Source organism: Porites lutea, chromosome 3 (assembly GCF_958299795.1).
Source record: "Porites lutea chromosome 3, jaPorLute2.1, whole genome shotgun sequence".
NCBI lineage: Eukaryota > Metazoa > Cnidaria > Anthozoa > Scleractinia > Poritidae > Porites > Porites lutea.
This window is the reverse complement of record NC_133203.1, coordinates 25,003,526-25,026,025: the sequence shown is the minus strand read 5'-3', so window position 1 is coordinate 25,026,025 and position 22,500 is coordinate 25,003,526. Positions and strand designations below refer to the sequence as shown.

The 22,500-nt window shown below is 38.9% G+C and overlaps 1 long non-coding RNA gene across 1 annotated transcript in view; it reads right to left on the bottom strand.

The window, feature by feature from the left end:
- Positions 1–17,257: 17,257 nt before the first annotated feature.
- LOC140930768 (uncharacterized) overlaps positions 17,258–22,500 on the bottom strand; it is a 162,554-nt gene continuing 157,311 nt past the window's right edge. The window contains exon 4 of the long non-coding RNA XR_012164885.1: positions 17,258–17,485. This is a non-coding gene — a long non-coding RNA (uncharacterized lncRNA). The remainder of the gene's footprint in view (positions 17,486–22,500) is intronic.

Below are 22,500 nucleotides of genomic sequence, written 5' to 3'. Positions count from 1 at the left end.
CGGCACCCCTACTAATGTCGACGCTTTGCGCTAAACATGTTTGTTTTGACTTGTCAAAAGATTTAATTAAGATTGTAGAATATCAGCTGTCAATTTGATACCTGTTAACTTAGCGCATGAATCAATCTTTGTCTATTGTACCTTTATTTCTTTGAACCTTGTACCAAGCTATCATTCTGTAATCGAGCGAGCACTCTTTCTTGAGTCTTTCCCGCGAGCACAACATTGATACACACTCACGAAAATCCAAGATGCCCATATCCGACGATTACCTCACAGGCCCAGCTCTCGAACATCTGTCGGGCTACCTCGAGGATCCTTTTCCATCTCTATCTCCCGCAACAGATGATCAACAAAAGTCCTAAAGCACGAACCCAAAAAAAACACACAAGAGACAACGACTCCAGCAACACCTCAACCTTTGTCACTAGATAAGCAGATCCAACTGGAGCAATTGAAGCACAGCAATCTACAGTTGCAGTTGGAGCTTACGAGGGCGCAGTTACAGCTGGCGAAGCTAAGCCCAAACGCTAAACCCTCGCAAGCTATCAGTTCGATGAGGCCAGAAGTGCTGTCACCTATTGACAATATTCTTGCCTCCACGCCTTTTAGACCACTAACCCAAGAAGTACTGGCAGAGGGTGGCAGTGTCCCAACTCTCAAAGATTTCTGGACTAAAGACAAAAAAGAGCGCAAACATCTTTCCTTATTGCCTAATGATCACCTTTTCTCCGCAAAAGGTAAGATAGACTACAACAACCTTGAGATTTCAGAGTTTCTGGGTGGCTTTCTCGAATTTTTAAATAGTCAGCCAGAGTCCGCACAACAGCGCTATTTAGCATACCTCAAACTGCTCATGGAGCGTGCTGCCACATATTCATGGAACAGCGTACGGAATTTCCACTTCTCCATCAATACAGCAGGTGAAGCCGGACGTTTGTTTCTCCAACAATTTGACCAGATAAAGGATTGGGCACAAACCTTCTTCACCCACGCCGATCTGCCTTCAGCACCGACCACGTCTTCTCAAGCGCGCTACAGCAAGAAAGATACCTACTGCAAAGAGCGGAATTACACAGGCAAGTGTAACTGCTCACCGACAGAAGCGACATACAAGGGCATTCACCGTTGCTGTGTTTGCTATGCAGATCACGCAATGCTACAATGTGCAAAACATCGCTTCGCAATTCCTAACACTTTCACCGGCACGCCTAAATCAGAAGACAAACACTGACTAGAAAATGCCATTGCTTTGGCGAATGCCGTCAGAGCCGTGCATGCCATGAATTTCCATCCAGACTAACTTCAATTTAGCAAAGTTTGAGTTTTACCTCGAACATTACCAATATAGAATTATTGCTGATTTTCTTCGTTACGACGGGCTGATTAATTACGTGGGGTCTCTACCATCCTCTACTTTTTCTAATCATCCTTCTGCTGCCAAGAACAACGTTTTCCTCAGATCCTATGTCCATAAAGAGCTTGTTCATCGTTCTATTTTTTGGACCCTTCACATCTAACCCCTTTGACACTGATTGTGTCATCTCACCACTTCTGTGCGTTCTAAAGCGTGACTCCGACGAACTCAGAGTCGTTCACGATTTAAGTTTTTATGAGGGTTTCTCTGTCAACGATGGTATCGCCAAAGACTCCTATCTTAACGAACCATTCAGACTCCGTTTACCCGGGATAGATCGCCTGGTGGACTTTGTCAACACGGAGGGCCGTGGTTGCCACGTATTTAAAAAAGACCTAAGCCGCGCTTATCGCCAGATTCCTGCAGATCCGGGTGACTACCACCTTCTGGGTTTCCAAGTTGATGGGAACTTTTATTTTCATTCAGCCTTTTAGTTTGGTCTTCGATCAGCAACTTTAGCTTGCCAACACACTACACAGAGCGTTGTGTACATTCTTAACACTATGGGAATTAAGAATATCAAGATTCAAATGATTCCACTTCTACCTACGATTTTGAGATTCAACAAATTTATTCGTGCCCCTTTCTTCAGCTGAAATGAAGGCAAGCTCTCCAACATTTTCTTTTGAGCTATCAATTCATCGGCGACACATTTAAGGCTCTTATAGTTAACAACTTTAACCGCGTCACCACTGTTTTTATCAACGTCACTTACTACACAATCTCAGAACCCATTAGTGGTGTTGTTCACTAAACAGTCTAACAACCCGTCAGTGGTGTTTTGCGTGGCTGGTCTACGTAGTTTCGCTCGAGCATGCCTGTAAAGGCTTTCACATAAATGATCCAGACATTTCAGACTCCCTCTTTCACCTTACATTGTGTCTCGAGTCGCTGAATAATTCCCTCAGCAATCTGCAGGTAGTTATCTGGCTCGATCTCTTCTTTTTGCTGTTTCATTCCTTCAACGATAAGTGTCGTACTTCATCTATACACGCTGATGTAAGAGCTTTAAAGTGATAGTTTTGCCCGTAGATGAGCATCGTAAGAACGTCATTCTCTATCTTTTCTTTGACCATAAAAAACATAAACGACTGGCACTTCTCAACATTGGACTCTATTTGATATTCATGAGCAAGTTCAAGCAAGAAGTAACAATTCAGCTCATCTCTTAAGAGCCCGTTCATGAAGTGAAACGCCATACTGCTGCTTCGCTGTCGGTTCAGTCCAGCGTTTGGATGGAAGAATGCTCGCTCCTTGGGGACGGGTAGAACAAAAATTTGGCAACTTAACGAGGTTGCAAACGCACTATTCTAACAGCACAAACTAACCTTATATATAAATTCGCACTCATAAATAAATTAGAGATACTCTTAACAAACTGTAACAAACAAACTTCAAAACTCACTACACTCATGTTATACACACTTTAAGATATATTATTTTATTGTATCATTTAGTGAAGAAAAAGCAATACTAATGTTTTATCTGGGAAATAAATAACTAGAAAAGTTTAGCCAGTTTTGCACCTGAAATGCCCCCTCCCTCAAAAGACCTGTTGTACGCTAATACGTTTCCTAGACCGTCCATTTAAAAGTTTATGAACAACTAACACACCCTGAGTACCATTTTAAATCAGCCAGGTACATGAGGTAGTGAAGAATTGTCCCAGGAACAGCCAAAGGCCATTGACACACTTTTGAACAATTCTTTTATTGCCATGGCTGGTTGAGAGGCTAAAGATACTTCAAGGAGCAAGGACAGAACTGGAGAAAAGCCACAACAAAAACTATTGTTAATCCCTTTTCGGTAATGCCAAATGTTCACAAAAAAGATTGTTGTTGAAAATCATTGCAAGTTGATAAACACCGCCATTGAAAGCTATGTCCTTTTCTCTTGTGTACGGATCAGCTGTTTAGAGGAAAATGACGTTTGTCACTCTTGAGTGTCTACATTGACACGGTTCTATATACATTCCCTATGGCACGTAAGCTGAGAACTTGAGACTTTGTCAAAGGAGAAACCGAAGTTTGATCCCCAAAAATATTACATTTAGAGTCTATGTAGAGTAACACACCTAGGCAGTGCTACAACATTCTCTCTTTATCTACTCCAGATACTTCCTACAGTGATGACACACCTGATAAACAACCAGCAACAGTCGGTGTGTCTATTACTACAGGAAAAATAAGATTTCCCTTGTTTGAACTTCATGCCTTGTCTTTTCTTTGTCATGTTTTGTCTTTTTTTTCTGTCTTTTTTTGACTTTTAACTGTTGAGGCAGGGTCCAACCCACTTCTAGAGATAAAAACTATACTGCCTTGTCCCTAGTACTTTGCCATTGATGGCCCATGTGTTAAAAGTTTGGGTTTCTGTCTTTCAAGGATTGAAAATGAACATTTTTTCATGCCAATTTTAAATAGAACTCTTAGCAAGACTTTTAGTGGAATTTCTCTGGATAGGAGGTCTTCAATTAAAGCCTTCGCTGGGCAGCAATCAGTCATTCGTATCTTGTTAATATCATTTGCTGAATAAATTGAAGCAAATGTGTTACTTCTCATAAGCTCCTCCCAGTTCAAGGTTTGACCTTGGAGGTCATCAACAAACTGTATATTAGTGCTGTTAGCCACCCTGGAGGGACGAAACAGGGAAAGGGCGAGTCATCAGGCAAGTTTGCGTCAAACCCACTTGAAGATCTGTCTTGGCCTGGATTAATAAAACGAGTTTTTCTACAGCTTCAACATAATTGCTCATGTGACCAAAGGGAATCCCTTCTCCGGATGCTTTTAATACGCCACATTAAAAGATCCCACCTCAAAGATAAGGATTCTGTTACTTTTTGTGTGCGTACCACTTTAAATCGAGCTACAAGTTCGCATTCCTCAATTGTGACACAGTTAAAAAAGAAATATGGCGAAGGAACATCCTCCGAAGAATTTTGCCCAAACTGCGGGACAAAGTTTCAATGTCTAACACAAGGCGTTTTCGAGAATGGAGGAGCACTGATGGTCTACTCCAACGATATGGTGTCTTTTGACAAATGTCTTGACTTTTGTTTCTCCTGCTGGAAGTTATCTGCTTTCGCCCTCACTAGAGAAATGGGAATGTTGGACGCCATCTTTAGCTTATTATGGTTGTCTGAACTATGGTGATCGATCCAATAGGGCGATGTAGTTGATGTGCCTCTCGCTCGGAGTAGAATGATGGAAACTTTATTTGTGTTTTTGAATGTACGATTGTAAATCTTAATCTAACTTACGGCCTTCACAACAATATAAAATACACATATAAAAGCAATGAATAATCAGATCATGAGAATCATATTTATCTTCGTTAATGTCGTTACATTTTTTATTGACCCTTTGCAAGAAAACGTATCTTTCGCCCCAAAACAGTACTGCAGTACAGTACTACTACATTTACTACACAAACCCACGATTCCTTGTCCTTCCCACTCTACTTTAAATAACTCTGGCTTTCTCTTATCATAGGCTATATGTTCAGGCGTATCAGCTCTTGGAAGCCAGTTGCACTTATCTTGATAAAACTTAACACTTAGTTCGGGTTTCACTGAACTTTCTACACTTTCCCCTGAGATGGCGATATACGCACTATCCGTGTCCATTTCACACATTTGGAAATATGCACGATCTAAATATTTATCCAAAAAATCATAATAAAACTGCAGCATGCGTAACTTCGCATACTGATACACAAAAAAGCTGACTTCAATGGTTAAGTTTAACTTAATAGTTTTCTTACAAGACTCTACTTTGTAAGTGTCTTCTGTGATATTATCCAGTTTCCGGAACAGTGGGGTGTTGACTTTTTGGGTGGCCTCTGCATCACTGCAATAATCCACGTTTGTGTGTTTCAGTGTTTAGTGATGGTTTTGCCATAGCCTGAATTGCCCACCTTAGAAATCAAAGAAAAATTTGTATAAGTTTTCTGCATGCTAGAGTATTCCCCATCCCAAGTTTTCCCTGTATTCAAAAAAACTTACCAATTTCATGGTATCCGCAATGATGGCCTTCCTTGCAATCTCCTACGATATGGGGTGGCAGGACAAGACACTGCTGCTGGACGAGCTACGGGTAAAATTATTCACTTCGAAACGAGGAACACCACCTGCCGAATATGTGAGAGTGTGTACAAGTCAGGACAACGGCCAGATACTCACGACTGTCGAAAGAATCATACTGGCAATTCCAAGTCAATGGAGGCAGGGGCTGCAGCAGAAATCTACGAGCATGCCAAAGCATGTTGTATCCGCTACTCTACCTTTATAGGAGACGAAGATAGCACCACCATCTGTCGAGTTAGACAAGTTGCTAGTAAGTTTGCAACCAAAAATTTACTATTCCACAAAAAGCTGGAATGAATGTATGTTACCTAATCTTGAAAAGGGTAAATACGACCTTTGTTCATGCCTATTTTATCAAGAACTTAGAAGAAGAATTCCCCTAATTGCAGTTACAGCAACGAGCCATTGAGGTTTTGAAGTCAAGTACTGGGGAATCGGGTGCTCCGCCATTCATGCCAATTCCATTAGGTTCTCGGGGTTGTTGCATCCAAGAACTAAGGGCATCCCTTTATTCAGCCACATTTTTTATAAGGCCGTTGCAAACTTATTTAGAACTAGATCAAGTTGTACAAGTGACCAGAGAAACACCCAAAAAGTCGTGCATCCACTGTGCAAAGGAGGTAAACTTGTCTGAACTGGGAGTGCATTGCCAGTCCCTTAAATGCACTCTGGCGAGACCTGGAACCAGTGCCCAAACAGTTGACACAGAGGGAAATAGGTACGATTCTTCTCACAGTCCTTTAACTAGGTGTCAGTTGATCTAACCAGTGATGAAAGTCTTGCGAAGACAGTTGGAGATTTAATGCCTTTGACCTCGTCTCATTGGGGAAGCACAGCTTCCTTTAGTGGAAAGCTGGAAGTTTTGAGGGACATCTTCCTGCAAGTCGAACTTGATACGCTATCAAAAGTTGCGACTTAAAGTTTTTCACTAGATGCCACGATCGATGGACTGGTGAATTGCAGTCCTGAGCAATCTAACAAAATGCTGATGCAAGTGCTGACAGAGTTCCCGAGTAAAACCGGAAGAAGAAATTAATATCACAGTTGAGCAAGATAACATATAGTGCAACGTCCTTGCATTTTACAAGTTTGACAAAGAAAGACTGATAAAGAAGGTTGTCATAGCTTTTGAAGGGGAAGATGGCGTTGACGCAGGTGCCCTTTCAGCTGAGTTTTATCAGCTTACTCTTGATCAAGTTAAGACAAGGCTTTTCCTAGGAAAACCAGAGAGGGTGCTTCCAATAAAAGATTTGACAAAGGCACATTTGTTTTTTATCGCTGGAGTGATCGTTTCTCATTCTCTATTCCAAAATGGCCCCAGCTACCCCTGCCTTTGTCCAGCATTGTATTAATATTTGGTCGGGAGGTGTGACGACGTGCCCACACATGTTTGCAATGACGCAATACCCGTCACTGCTGATACAGAAGCTGTGGTCGATCTTCTAAAACAGCTCGATGATTGCAAAACAGCGATTGATCTGTCAAGTTGTCTGAGGGTGCATTCGATTGGGAAATCCGGATTTAGATTTGAAAAATCCAAGTCCGGATTTCCCAATCGAACACGAAATCCGAAAACGGGTCTTACAGGGTCTTTTAAAGTCTTATAGAAAGAGCAGAAAAAAACAACAGCTACTTTCTCCTTGAAGTGCAAAAATGTTTTCTCTTTAAGGAGTGCCCTGTTCAGAACGCAACAATTTGTTCAAACTACACCATTAAATAAAAATTAAAAGGGGAAAACGTGCCGGCATACATCGGTATTGGAATTAAAGATACATCACAAAAGACATTTACGTTTTGCAACTAAACCCCACCCTCGGACGGGTCTTTCCCATCTCTTTCACACATCATGGCGGTGTACCTTCGATTCGAAGGGAACACAACGCGATGTTATTGCTCGATCCATCGGGGACAGGATATCGCCTAAGGTACGTTGGAAAAGGTTATTAACTTGACCCCCAAGAGACATGCCTCACGTAGCCACCCAAGCAATATTTATGCTTATCTGCAGAGACAGGCTCCGGGTCATTGCATATGGGTCGTGTATGCGATGTTCTTGGGGGTGGGCTTTCCCATTCAACGCGCTAACGTCCATTCCTGTCTGAAGTGACGCGAAAAAGGAGGTCCCAGCGAGGTTTTTCATCATATCCAGAAGCGAGTGCCTAAGGGGTGGGTTTCCTGCTGTCATTATTGACGAGTGTGTCAATCAGTTCAACCCGAATCAGACGTGAACTGACATTAGGTCTTTTTGTTTTACAGAGGGGATTTGCCAAATTCAATTCATTGGAGCAGTGCCAGTGATTGTACAACGTGTATACCCATTATGGGATAGGCCTTCGTTCGTGGTTTTTCACACTGAATCAGAAGGAGGTGTTGGTTTTCGTGAGGTGCCTGACGACGAGGGATCTGCATGGTGTGAGCAAGCGACTGACGGGGATGTTCACCTAATTGGGGATGTACGAGGAAGAAACCAAGTCCCTGCCGCCTCCGGAGGGAGTGGTCTTGCGTGCCATGTTCTGTTTGGGGATGCACAAGGAGGGTTATCGCTTTCTTGGCGGAGGGTCAGCCCCAAGAATTCCCGGGGATATCCCCCCAGGCTGAAGAAGAGAAGTCAGGGGATAAAAAGAGCGTGGATAAGGAAGTTACTGAGCCATCTAAACCGGTAAGAGGACTGTAATGCACTGTGTAAAAATTAACGCTAAAATTTCGCACCAAAGTTAAAGAGTAATTCGTCACCTTTAATATTACCACGATAATTCAGAGTTTAAAATGAAAATCATTCAAGTTATTAATGTGCAAGAACCGGCTGCAAGAAAAAATAGATTTCTTGACATCGAACATGTTGTCCAGCGCCAAAGCTCAGCGCTGTGCACCTGTCTTCCTGGGTTAAATGCCTCCACTGGCTGTTATAGCGAAGGCGCCTTTTTTGGGAAAGGAAAACTGGTTGACGAAGCGACACGTGAAGTTCAGGGAGCTATTCTAAGCACTTGGCACTGAGTGAGAAGTGTCTGATGAACTATTTACTCCAATTCAAGAGTTCTCCTTTAAGATGTAAAGCTCGAATTCAGGTACCAGTTATGTGAATGACCTGTGGTTTCGTCTCTTCTGTGCCAGGAAAGGAGACCTCGACTCCAACCAGCGTCTGGCATGCATGAACACTCTGTGTAAGCACTGAGACTGGGCCTAATTACCAGGCTGCAATATGGCGTCGAAGCCTCCAGAGCTCCCCACTGATACCCTCCCCAGTTGGCTATGGTTGGAGTATTGAGAAAGGTAAACTGATAGTTAACTGGATGAGTCTTGTAGTTGTTGTTATGCTAGTGTAAGAGGCGTTGTGAGCTGCCAAACTGTACTTGTCTCTCAAAGGGATTAGTGTTTGGATTCGTGTAGATTATAAGACTGTGACTATTTTTTAATCGGCGTAAGAACCCAATACAGGCTACCAAAGAGACTGACGATGAGGACAATGATTAGAAAACAAGAAAAAAGATCAACGAAACAGACCTTGGTACCTGACAGACTTTACCCTCGTCGGAGTTATGGTTTCAATGGAAATGAAGAAAAAGACTGATTTCGAAGTTTTATTCCATAATGCTAATAACTGAAACCAACCAACGGTTCCAATGCAACGTGTAATCGTGCTAACGTAAACAAATTAACTAAATAGCTTTCACAAAAGTTGTCTTTTAAGAAGACATCATTTAATTCAAATGTTTCCAAATGCTACAAGACACTGAAGTTTAGTTTGTCGCAAAACAGTCAGCGCCAAATAGGATTACGTGGTGAAATTTATTAGGCTCCACGACCTCTTGCGGGGGCTTAGATGTTGCATGAAGAATAAAGATTAATAGTAATAGACTGTGCACATGCAAGATGTGTGTGAAGGTTGTGCTGTGAACATGTTCTGTAGGTGGGCAGTTTGTGCCATAACAGCTCGACTTTGTTATGGGAACAACGAGGTTTCTGCTACCAAAAACTGGCTGAATGGCTCCTTCTTGACAGCCTTACGGAACCTCAGCTTCCTCCCATTTTTGTAGTCTACCCTTTCCCATTTATAAGTTTCTTGCGTTTTAGTTTTTTGAAAAGAGTTCCCAGCTGCCAAAGCAAGAAATGGTAAATATCCCCGTCCCTTTTACAACCTGCGATCCGGTTTCCCTTTCCGAAAAATAAAAATCAAACAGACTCCCGGTTGTGGTACCGGGAAACGGAAGACTGAGGAGAATTTAATATTTCATAACAACTTTGTACATTGTTCTACACAGAAATTCTCAATTTTTGCGCAGCATTTTGGCGGGAAAATTCGGGTATTTGTAGCCACTACGTGCTTTCTTTTACCTCTTCCTACGCCATGTTGTCTCTTGCAAATTTCAAAGTGCCTTTGGCATTGACGGTGAAGAAGAAGCGAATCGTTCGCTTTGAGGGCCTTCCAGAATTTAAATTGAGTGATCTAGGGCAACAGGATGTGGTTGGACAAGGATTGTTCGTAGCAGTTTTTGGGACCAAGTATGGTTAACACCTGGACAGGAATTCAGGCGAGTCAGTTGTTGTAAAGAAATTGCTTGGTTCGTCTTTACAATTTATCGATACATTCACTAACGAAGCTCGTTTACTGCATGATCTCAATCACGGCAATATAGTACAATTTAAAGCTGTTTGTTACGAGCCAGTCGCAGTTATGCTGAAGTATCTTTATTTTGACCTAAGCGTTTTGTAGGAGAGGGAAAGGTCAGTTCATTACAGTAGCACTATAAAGACTCAGTGAAACAGGCCACCTTCCGTGTCAGGCAAGGCACGAATTTTTGCGAAAGTAAATTTTTGCACTGTCCGCAGTAAAAAGTTAAAGAACATTTTTGGAGCAAAAAAATCAGTTGAATGAAACTCAAAAAACGAAAGGAAAATCTGGATGACGTCACTTTGACGATTAGCGTGCAAAATAGATATTAAAATTTAGGTAATGAATTACACCACATTCCTGCTAACTTCCTTTAAAGGAAAATGAATTACAGGTGTATTTGAAAATTGACCATTTCCCCCCCAAAATCCATTCTCTAAAATCCTTTGCTCCCTTCTTAAAAGCAGCACTGATACATGCGTAATTTTATTACAACTAAAATTAATACTGAATTAGTTAACATAAATATTCTTGAAAATTATAAAAATACTACTAATTTATTTGTAAAACTTTACTTTAAATATCTAAATGTCAAAAATGAATCTACCCTCTTGGTTAATTGAGCCACGAAATTAGAAAGAATTTCTCGGAGTTTTCCGAGGTTAGGGTTAGAGTTCACCTACTTTTTGGTTAGGGGACACAACGGAGGAAAGCCCTACAAATGTGGAAGATGAATATTTAAACAAATGTAACTCCATCATCTACTTTTTTTTTTTTAAAGTGTTTGTTGATATTCTCTTTTTGTTCTCATAGAAATCACGCAGAGTTTTGCTACCGAGTCTAACATTAATTCACTAAAGCACCGAAAAAATCATGTGCAAAGCGTTTCTGTTAAAGACAGTTCTGACAAACTGCAATTTCGTTGATTTTATAGTTGTTGCTGCTGTTCATTCACTGGCGTTTGTTTCACTATAAAGTTACAATTATCGTTTTCAGTTGCCACGATGTACCACCATGTCATGGGTATCTTTTAGTCTTTTCGGAGAATAAACCGAGCGCTTCGCTTGAAGCAAGCCGGATCCAAGGGTTGTGTGTGTTCTTGTTGGGTTAAACTGAGATGTAGTTGAAAAGGGATACTCAAATGAGGTAGATACCTTACTGCTGAAAGTATTGGACTTTGATGTAAACACCGTTTCACTAAAGAGAAAAGAACTGCTTAAATTGGCTGAGACAGACTTAATGGATACTCTGAAAAGTGATACATTCCTCTCAAAATCAAAGGGAAAATACTCAATCAATGTTCCTGTAGAGGAGGACGCCCCAACTTTGTCAAATGTTTTGATTTTGCCTTTCTCATTGGCAGATGAAGCGTTCACCTGTGGTGAAGCAGTGACTTACCGTGAGTATGCAAGCGAGCTAGGCCTAGGTATTAAGAGAAGTGATGACTACATACCCTTCCATCTTTCAAATAAGAAGTACGATGTTCCCTCTGCCAGAGAACGATACAAGGTCTATAGAGAACTAGACATTCACTTTGAACATTTAGAATCAATGAGAAAGGCTTTTGCAGACCATGAAGTACAATATAGTGAAACTGAACCGGTAATTATTACCCCAGACCATTTAACTGCAAGTAATTTCAAGACAGCTATGAAACCAAAAACGTAAAATGGCTGATATCATCAAAGAATTAGTATCAGGGGTTGAGGGCATGCCCTTAAAGAAAGCCATTCATTTCATTAAATCACAAGTAAAATATGGTATGGCTTCAAGGATGACGGTCTCTCAACTGTGTTGCATGTTGCTGTTGAAAGAAACCTGGGAACATTGGTTGAATGTCTACTGGCATGTGGTGCAGAAGTGAATAGTAGAGAAGGGTGTGGAGTTACACCCTTACATTTGGCAGTTTTTCACGGGCATATTGAAGTAGTGAGGACTTTACTTCGATATGATGCAAAACCTTCAGGAACATTTCCTGTAAATATACCATCACCTTTACAAGCTGCCCTACAACAAGACACGCCTTGGGAAATTGCCAAGCTTCTACAAGACAACTCAACTGAAATTAAGTCGCAAACTGCACTTCTTGCCCATGAAATCCTTACAGGAACTGAAGGCATGAATGCTGATACAAATAATACATTAAATCACAACTCTGAAATTGGCAACCCCAATCAAGAAACCAATCAGTGTCCGCAATTTGGTGGGCGCAAGAGACAGAGTTATTGCTGTGGGAGATGTGAAAACCACAACAACAACGCGTGGCCTTAGAAATAGATGCCCTGACGAGTTTGGAAGTTTCAGTGAGACACCCAGAGACTTCCCTACTATCGGCTATTGCATGGAAATTATCTCACGTCTATATGGATCGGGTGGTTTCTTTTACGCTATTAGACATATCTTGAACAGCTGCAGGATAACAGAGGCGTTTGATACTCTTCAAAGAGGAAAACTAGGAACGATAATTTCCATCACTAAACGATTTTTTTCTGCGGTCTTCCATTGGCCACGGTAAAGTCATTTGAGGATTTTGTGTATTTTCCTAATGGCAACATAGCAAGGCAAAGGATCGGTAAAGAAAGGGAAGATTTCAGTTCGCGATTGCGAAACAGATTTAAAGACTGGGCCTCTGAAAATAGTAAAAATGATAAGACATTTCGGTTTCTTTCTGAATTTGTCCTAGAATTTGGTCCCCTTTTGCTGATCTATCAAAGTGCCATACGAAATGGGCAATTTATGAGCAGATTTGTTGTGTCAATGACAGACCAATATTACTTCCCGATGCAAATGACTTTATTCACTATAAGTAACATGCTTTAACTTTAGAAATATAGCTACAAAACCAAGAAACAAGTTGTCAATGTCCATATAAATTAGTTCAAATATTTTTTAGTAAGTTTCACTTTGCTGAAAACGGAAAAAGGCACTCAACTGTTTAGGCAGGGTCCAACCCACTACTAGGGATAAAAACTATACTGCCTTGTCCCTAGTACTTTGCCATTCATGGCCCATGTGTTAAAAGTTTGCGTTTAGTAGTCTCGCCAATTCTCATAATAACCTTCTAGACTCCTTCTGCTTTGGTTTCTTTCATGTCGATAAATTGTTGTTGAATTTTTTCTGCTCTCCGTTATTCATCACAGTATCGTTTAAAGAATCAGTTGAAAATGGTATTTTTAAGTCCAATATTGCTTACAATATTTTCTCTCCTACATTGTTATCGGCGTGTTGTACCTGTTCCCTGTTATAATTCATTAAACTCAAAGTATGCTAGATATTTTTTCATTACAAAAAAAGATTTTAAAGGGACGGAGGTAATTCAGTTCAGTCGGAGGCTCCAGAACACCTATGCAACAGCACGTGGACATTTGTGATACTGTGGACCAACAAAATGATAACTTTAACAAAAATAAATTCTTAGTATGTTCTGTGACGGGGATGGAAGGGTGAAAGCGGAATCATGAATCCTAGTTACAAAACTTGTAGGAATCATGAATCTTTGTTTTTAAAAACTTGGGAATCATGAATCTTTGTACCTCGGCTTGGGAACCATGAATAACGTGGCTGAGAAAAGCGTGACAAAATAGACGTATCTGAATTAATTGCGTTCGATCCGGGGAATGCAGGGTATGGCGTTTCCGCGAGTCCAATGTTCAAAATTTTTCCTAGGCGAGTATGCCCCTTGTGCATTCGGGGCTGACAGTCCGCATGTTTCTCCAGTTACACTGGTGCTTAATGTTGAGTTACAAAAAAATCCATATCTGAACAAAACGAAAGATGATACAGAGAAGCAGTGGTCGAAAAATCTACATAATTCTGGATGAAAACAGAAGTGTGGACACCCAAAAAAACTATACAAAACGAAACCAAGGTAGCATTAATCAGAAGTCTTCGTGAATCATGAATCTGGAAGAAAATTCTTGAAGGAATCATGAATCATTAAGGTAAAAGCGATGGGAATCAAGAATATCAAGAAAGGAGAGTTAGAGTCGCACCAGCTTCCTCCATGCCAGGACACATTACGAAAGCATTGTGAGAGAGCAAACTATCAGTCAGCAATATGGCGCAGGAGTCTTCAAAGTTCACCCCAAATCCCCTCGCCCATTGGTTCTGGATGGTGTCTAACGGATGGTAAGTTGACTATTGACTGGATGAGTGGGGAACCGGCACCCAAGGCTGTGCTTGAGCTCCTATCCTGCCAGTGTAAGAGAGTATGCCAGTTGCCAAGCTGTACCTGTCTCGCTAACTGATTGCATTGTACTGACATGTGTCGGTTACAGGAGTGTACAAACCAGCCTGAGGAAGTTGCAGAGGATTTAACTACAGATGACTCTGATATTGAATGTGAAGATGATTAAGCTGTAGTACTCTAAAGGTTCTCGCGGTGCATTGATATAATCTCTTAGTGTTGTGGGGTAGTGGACAAAGCTATTTGCAAAATACCAGACAGGAAAGTAAAAATGGTCATTAGCTGTTGAGGTTTTTAGCAATGTTACTGCGTGTCACTAAATAAACGAAAGCTCAAGCTCTAGTCTGCTGCTCTTGTAATATATATTTCGATGGAAATGTGACTAAAACGTTGAGTATATAACGCAAATATTCGATGTAAAGTGTACATTGACACATTAAAGCAAGTATCTGATGAGTTTTCCTGAGGGCGTTCAACATTCCTACGTATGAAAACACTTATAGCCCATGTGATTGTTGCTATGGCAACCAAGGTATATTATTTCTCGTTAATTTTCTAAGTCAAATGTTATCATAATGTAATTTTCCATTTAAATCAACAGTAGAGCACAAAATATGCATGAAACCACTCTGTTCTCATTAACCACTTTTAGATAGTTAGCTCATATTTTGTCAGTGATTACGTCAGTTAATCACGTGATTTTGATATTTAAGCTGGCCATATATCATTGCTATCATACATCAAACTAAAGTATAGGAATTGAGGTTTAAGAAAATGTATGATAGAACTGCTCCCATTAAGTGGTAAGAAATTCCAGATTTTTAGGTCTTGGCCCATGGACTAATGCTAATTCTCACAACACACCCTTTTCTATATCCCAAGCCACAATGTTTCACATATTGTGACCGCTGTTTTACAGACACTGGTTATCTGCACAGAATCTACTTTCATCTTCAAAATAACAAATCGTCAGATGTCTATGTTACCCTCGACTGTTTGAAGGACTTATTTTGATGTTGTCCCTCATTTCCATGGTAACAAGTTCTCACGCTTTGAATTGGCCTAAATTTAGTCATAGTGTTTGTTCCTGCCTATTTCTTCTCTTTCTCAAAAAAGCAATAAAACAAACATCCCAAATTTTTTAAGGCAGAAACGTGAACGCAGCTACATCTTCAAAGAATAGACATTAATTTTGATTTCTTTCACGTTCAAAACAAAAAGCCTACAAACAAACAAGTCGAAAACAAAAAAAAGACAAATTGAAAAATATATTGTAGCCTTCATACCTTGCAGGATTAACATAGGAGTGCTGTTTTGGCACCAAAGCTGCAAGAACAGTGAATACAAGTTGATTTGAAATCCCACCTGCCATAATTCTTGGGTAATTCGAATACTGTGCAACCAGGCTTATGGGAGTTTCTAATTTGCTCAGAATGATAAAACACCAAGTATGTCTACTATCTCCCAAGGAAAAGTTACCACGTTAATGCAGACATTAAATAAAATTGAGCAACGTATAAAGAAGCTCCACTCCTTAATAAGATTTGTGCTTGAAAAAATTCTAGAAAGGCATTTTTACATGCCAAGTACATGTCAATATTCAAGAAATGTTCTGTTATCCTTCATTAAAAAACAACTGAAACTAGCTAATCTTGTTTTAAAACACAGAATTGGCTATTTAACAAAAGCACATCACACAACATTTTTGTCATGCACTGCAAAGTCTGATCAATCCCAGCTCAACATCAAAAGAGAGCTTGACAATACTCATAGGTTAGAAAATTTAAACGGGTAGAGTATGCTATAGACACTTCTTCCTTTAGACTGAGCAAACATTATATTTGCCGATTGAGACTTTCTTAATGAGGCTGATCAATGTGTTTCCTGTCCATTCTAGCGTTGATTTCCTCTGGTTTTTGTCATGAAGCAGAATTTGACCTCTCAAGAAATTTAGGGATTCTTTGACCTCTTTTGAAAGAGAAAAATTTTTTTTGCACCTAAATCGCCGTTGAATAAAAGTTTTAGTTTCTAATGTTTAAAGTAACTACAGAATACTCTGCTTGTATCTTAAATAACTTCCAAGATGTAATTCTTTTTATCCATGACTTGATTGTTACACTTCACCTGCCTCGTTTCCAGATCAGTTTCCTATTATACCACTCTTCCTGATTGCGTAATCAAATCGTTCCAACAAAGGTGACAAAACTAAGGAGCATTCAAAACTCATAAGAAATATGGCAGGCAGGACTTTCCCTTGCGGCTTTGCCACTTCCTTCACAACACAACTCACCTCCCAAAAATGTACTGCAGAAACAATAATCCCACTACCTACGTATGGTAAATAATTGCAGTTAACAGAACCCATTTTTATAGTAGATGTCTTTCATGTCTATCTGTTAATAAGAATTGGTTATCATATTGTCTATAGAAAACGTTTAAGTCCTCTTAGACAATTTTCACAGTATAAAAATGAGCCTTAAACACAACTTTTTTAATAATTCTTTTTCAAAGACATAGGGGTACAAACCACACCAACAACAACAGGTAAAGCAATTTATCAGTACTCCTTAAACTACTGATATTACTGTTCTCCAAACAAGTATATACCACCTTTGTCAACAAATTGTAGATCAAACTGAAATACTGAGCTAAAAATATGACTGTAAGTCATTAATAATAATTACTTTGGAATTTTCCAACAGATTCCCGTTTCTCACAGTCTACCATTCACAAGCGAAGACAAGTACCCCTTGGTAAATATGAATTTAGTACAATTTGATACACAAAATAACAATATGCACAGTCGCATATATTGCCTACTTACAACGTCTGTTGCTTTCCTACACTACCTAAAATAATGAACAATCTGATAATAAAAATATTTCCTACTTTTTACTTAAACCATATGAAAGATTAATTTAATATTATCCTGAACACAGGAAGAAAATAACTGCTCTCAACACTCCAGTTTGAATAGACGGAAAGGGCAGAGATCCAGATTGTTTTCTTCTATAAAGTTATTCTATTTGAGTACAATGACTCAACAACTTTGTTGCAAAATGTAGGTGTTATTTCTTCAGTAGTCTCACATGAAAGTGCTCAGAAAAAAAACGTGAGAACAAATGCTTCACACTCTTGAAAACTCTTTCCTTTTACACTCATCGTCATCAATCAGAATTTCTATTTTTCAATCTACATGAAAGAAACAAGAGTATCAATAGCGAAGATAATTATGATATACAGAAAAATAATTGATACTTACCCCTAAGAATGTTGTCCAACATTACACGTTCAACGTTGCCTCACAAAATAAAAAAGAAACACATAAATAACCTTCAATAAATTTTTCCTGTTCTTGATCAAATGCATTTTCCACTTATAGCCCTGAAGCGGTTAATCAACACCGTCGAATACGATGCAGCACGTTGTGAGTAAACATTTTCCATACTTTTAATCACATTGAGTCTTTTTTTACTCTTTCAAATTGTACTTATCAGTTACATTCGTTTGTGAAATCACATACCGTAAATCCTCTATTAAGGCCCTTTTGGGGGCCTTATTTATTTCAAGCCCATTTGATGAGAGGGGGGCTTATTTCAATTCGAAAAGGCAATCACATCACTTGTCCATAAACAACTAGGATACAAAGTGGAAATGCTCAAGTACAAGAAGATTGGAGGTCATGCAATGCAAGAATCACAATTAAATCCAAACTTGCAATTCCTAAACAAACCATGACACATCAGTCCACACGATGTTTTACAGTAGTGACTGATTAATACAGTCTATTGTCATTTATTATTCTAATAACAGACGCTTTCGATAAACATTTAAGAATAAAAATCAACGATAAAAATTTTGAATGACGTTTCGATGACTCGCTCATCATTTTCAAATTCTAAAAAGTTAGATTGTTAAAAGTTCTGTATATATTAAGAATGCGTGTGAAGTCTCGTTGCACGTGATTAAAAAACTACAATGTGGAATGTAGTGAGTGTTAATTAGCTACTAAATAGTTTCGCTGAAATTCATATCAGAACAAGAGATTGGGACCCCTCACAATATACCTCAGGCCAGGGCTCACAGTGAAATTGAGAAGGAGAGTGAAGATGTTAGTCAGAATCTGTTACCACTTGTACCTGGTCATTGACTTGCAAGAACGTTTGTTACAAATGGTTAATTTGTATCTTCATATTGACAGTTACAGGCCAAATTTTCTGAGTTGGTTTGGAAAGGAAAGGGACAATTTTTTAGTGGCAATTAGAGCAGACGGTGCTCCTTTTGGTAAATCGAATGAAGCATGTGCTTGGCTGGTTTCATTTATAAATGTTACAGAAAGAGTGTCAAGCCCTTATGACAATTTCCTAATTTGTGGTGGTAATTGCGCTGAAGACCACCGATCAATGTTAGAGTACGGCAAACTTGTAAGATCACAAATGAGTGTTTTGGAAAAGCAAACATTTACCATAAAAGGCCAACAGGTAAAATTTTCCTTTAAACTGGTGCCCTCGGATATGAAATAGGTCTTGCAAAGCCAGCTTCTGTGTAACATCATCTCTTGGAATACTGCTATAATATCTCAACTCGAGTTTTTCGTAAAATTTATCCACTTCTTGCGATATTTCCTTGGCTATTGCACTGTTTACAGACCTGGCCGCCATCTTGGTTTAGGGCTTCCAACCTAGTCCCCAGGGCTATCCGCATGTGGCGGCAGAAGAGCCTCGACTTCGTGATTACATCAAAATCGACCAAAAATCCCCAATGTGTTACTGACCTTTTATTAACGAAAAACGATGACGGTTACATTTGCTTTAGCTTTTTTTGAAGGCCATCCTTATTTTTCTCTCCATTTTCAACCTCTTTCCGCTTAGAGGAGAAGGAATTTCGAAGAAAGCATTCACAACAAAAACTACTGATCACAACTACTACATGTGTCAGGAGTAGAGAGTCAAATAACTTTTTAAACAAATTCCCTGACATTTCCCTGGCCTTAAAAAATTTTTCGTGTCCTTTATAAGACTGTTACTTTTTTTAAATCGGCGTAAGAACCCAATACAGGCTACCACAGAGACTGAGGATGACGATGATGACAGGATAACACGAAAAAAGGTCCACGAAACAGACCTTGTTAGCTGCAAGACTTTACCGTTTTGCTAGGATTCCCTCGTCCGAGTTATTGTTTCCATGGAAATGAAGAAAAAGACTGATTTCGAAGTTTTATTCAATATAAATACTAATAGCTGAAACCTTCTTGATTATTACAACGTGTAATTGTACTAAAGTAACCACATTAACTAAATAGCTTTCACAGAAGTTGTCTTTTAAGACGACATCATTTAATTCAAATGTTTCCAAATGCTACAAGAAACTGAAGTTTAGTTTGTTGTAAAACAGTCAGCGTCAAGTAGCAGTAGGCGCTACAGATTAAATGCAGAGGGAAAAAAGTAAAAAAAAAAACCGGAAACGGACTGTGAAGAAACCTTTTTTTTTTCCAAGGAAGTAGGACTTTGTTGCCATAGAACCCCGGAACAACATCATTTTTTAAAATGTCTCGAACTTGAAACATCCTTCTGCATCTATTTACGGTATTTAAATCAATGCTTGCTCACAATTTAAGAAGTAAAGCATCTTGTTTTTCCATAGTCAGGAAAGGAACTATTCTATTACATCGGTGACGTCATTTTATCACGTGATTTACACAAGAAAGTTACACCGATGACGTGGCTATCACATAAGAATAAAGTAGAGGGAACAAAGCTTCTAAAAGGCTATGATAGCCTTTGTCTCTAAGAAAGGTAAGAATTCCAAAATTTTGGGGTCCTGGCCCATGGACTTTGCATTAGCGTTGTTTGATGATTTTTCAATCGTCAGAGCAACCACCCGCCTGCACTACTTAAGAATATTCCGGAAAAAAATGAACAAGCGACTAACCAGCATTTCATCAAGCAAAAAAGTCTTTGATGCAGCCATCCCTCCTTACCAAAAAGTAAGTGCAAGAATAATACTAAACCGTATATTATCCAAGCACTTGTTTATACAAACAGGTTTTGACGGGGGTTTTCTATTTACATAGACTACTAAAACTAGTAGTTTCAGAATTTCTGGGTCTTGGTTGCATCTTTTGTGTCATACCACTGTTGTTGCAGTGATTGTAGGCGTCACTGACATTTTTGTCTTGCGTTATTTTGTTGTGTTATTTTGTTGTGTTATTCACTTAAATAGAAGAAGTTTAAAACAACATTTCGAACAAATGTGCAATCTTCTGGATTCGATTTCATGTAAGTTTGATTTTATCGGTTGCTCCGAGACATGGTTCACCTCTGAAACTGATTATACACGTTTTCAAATCCCAGGTTACACTTTACTCAATGAAAATCGCACCTTTTCGACAGGCGGCGGTGTTGCTTTGTATGTCAGATCAGGCTATTCTTTCTCAATTAGAAATGACCTCAAAATAGACTCAATTGAAAACCTATGGATAGAAACTAATGATATGATTGTGGGTGTCATTTATAAACCCCCAAATTTTTCAAACCCAGAATTTTTAGACAAACTTGAAAGAACTCTACAGAATGTTTTTCTCTCTAAGACAAAAATGCATTTTAATGGGTGATACTAATATAAATACTCTTACAAAAACAAGTGTCTCTAAGGAATATATTAATTTAATACAATCAGAAGGATTCAGTCAGCTGATCTTTGAAGCAACACGTATTACTGAAAATTCACAAAGCTGCATTAATCATATCTTTACAAATATTTCGACTTCCTGCTCAAGTGGCAGCCTTGCAGTTGAGATTGCGGATCATCTACCAGTCTTCACTATTTTGTATGACCCGAAATTTAGTCCTTTTCCTGATTATTTCGAATTCAGAGACTTTCGGAGTTTTGAAGATGAAAATTTCAAATTAGATCTACGAAGAGAGAGCTGGGATTCTTTTTAAAAATGCAATGAAGTAAATGAAAGCTATACCAGGTTCCTACATATTTTCAATAAAGTAAGTAATATACATGCACCACTTAAAAAAGCAAAGATTAAACACAAAGCATATAAACCGTGGATTACTTCTGGTTTAAAGAAATCTATGAAAGTTAGAGATAAATTATACAGGAAATGGCTTATTACTCGAAATTACGTTTTCCTAAACAAATATAAACTATATCGCAATAAAATTGCTATCATTAATAAGATATATCGTGACTGCTTTTATAATGACATATTAATCAAATTAGATAACACGAAAAAGATGTGGGATAACATCAATTTATAGATAAATAAGAAGCAGCCAAGTTCTCACATAGAAAAACTACAAGTGGATAATAAACGATATGAACAACCTTTAACTATCTCCAACTGCCTTAACGATTTTTTTTGTAGTGTCCCTTCTACACTAGCAGCACAACTGCCTAAATCTGATAAGAGTGCAACCTCTTATCTTTCTCAGAAACAAAAACAATTTCGCTTCGCACAAGTCTCTGTAATAGAGGTATTCTTATTACTAGAAAGTCTTGACACAAACAAGTCGTTTGGGATTGACAAGATTCATCCACCGTTATTTTAAACTGCAGCACTTCAAATATACCGTCCTTTAACTTTTATTTTTAATCTTTCCATCAACAAAGGTATTTTTCCTGATAGTATAAAACTTGCTAAAGTTGTTCCAATTTTTAAACAAGGCTCTCGTTTTGTATGTAGTAATTATAGACCTATCTCAGTTCTCTCCTCTATAAGTAAAATATTTGAGAGATGTATTTTTAATCAGCTGATGTTCTATTTTACGAATAACAATATGATTTCCCCAAAACAATATGGATTGAGACCAGGTTTTACAACCTCTGATTGTCTGATTGACCTTATTGAAGAAATAACCTCCCTTCTTGATAAGGGACTTTATGTGGTTTCTTTATTCTTAGATTTAAGTAAAGCACTCGATACAGTAAACCATCAAATATTACTAAATAAACTTAAGTACTATGGATTACAACAAAGTGAATACAACTGGTTTCAATCCTACTTAAATAATAGGAAACAGCAGGTGCATGCAAATGGTGTTGCTTCCAATACACGTTTTATCTCCACTGGTGTGCCTCAAGGATCGATACTAGGACCTTTGCTGTTTATTATTTTCATTAATGACCTTCCAAAGTCTTCCACCTTTTTTTCTACCAGATTATAGGCAGACGATACATCTCTAACAGCTTCTGGA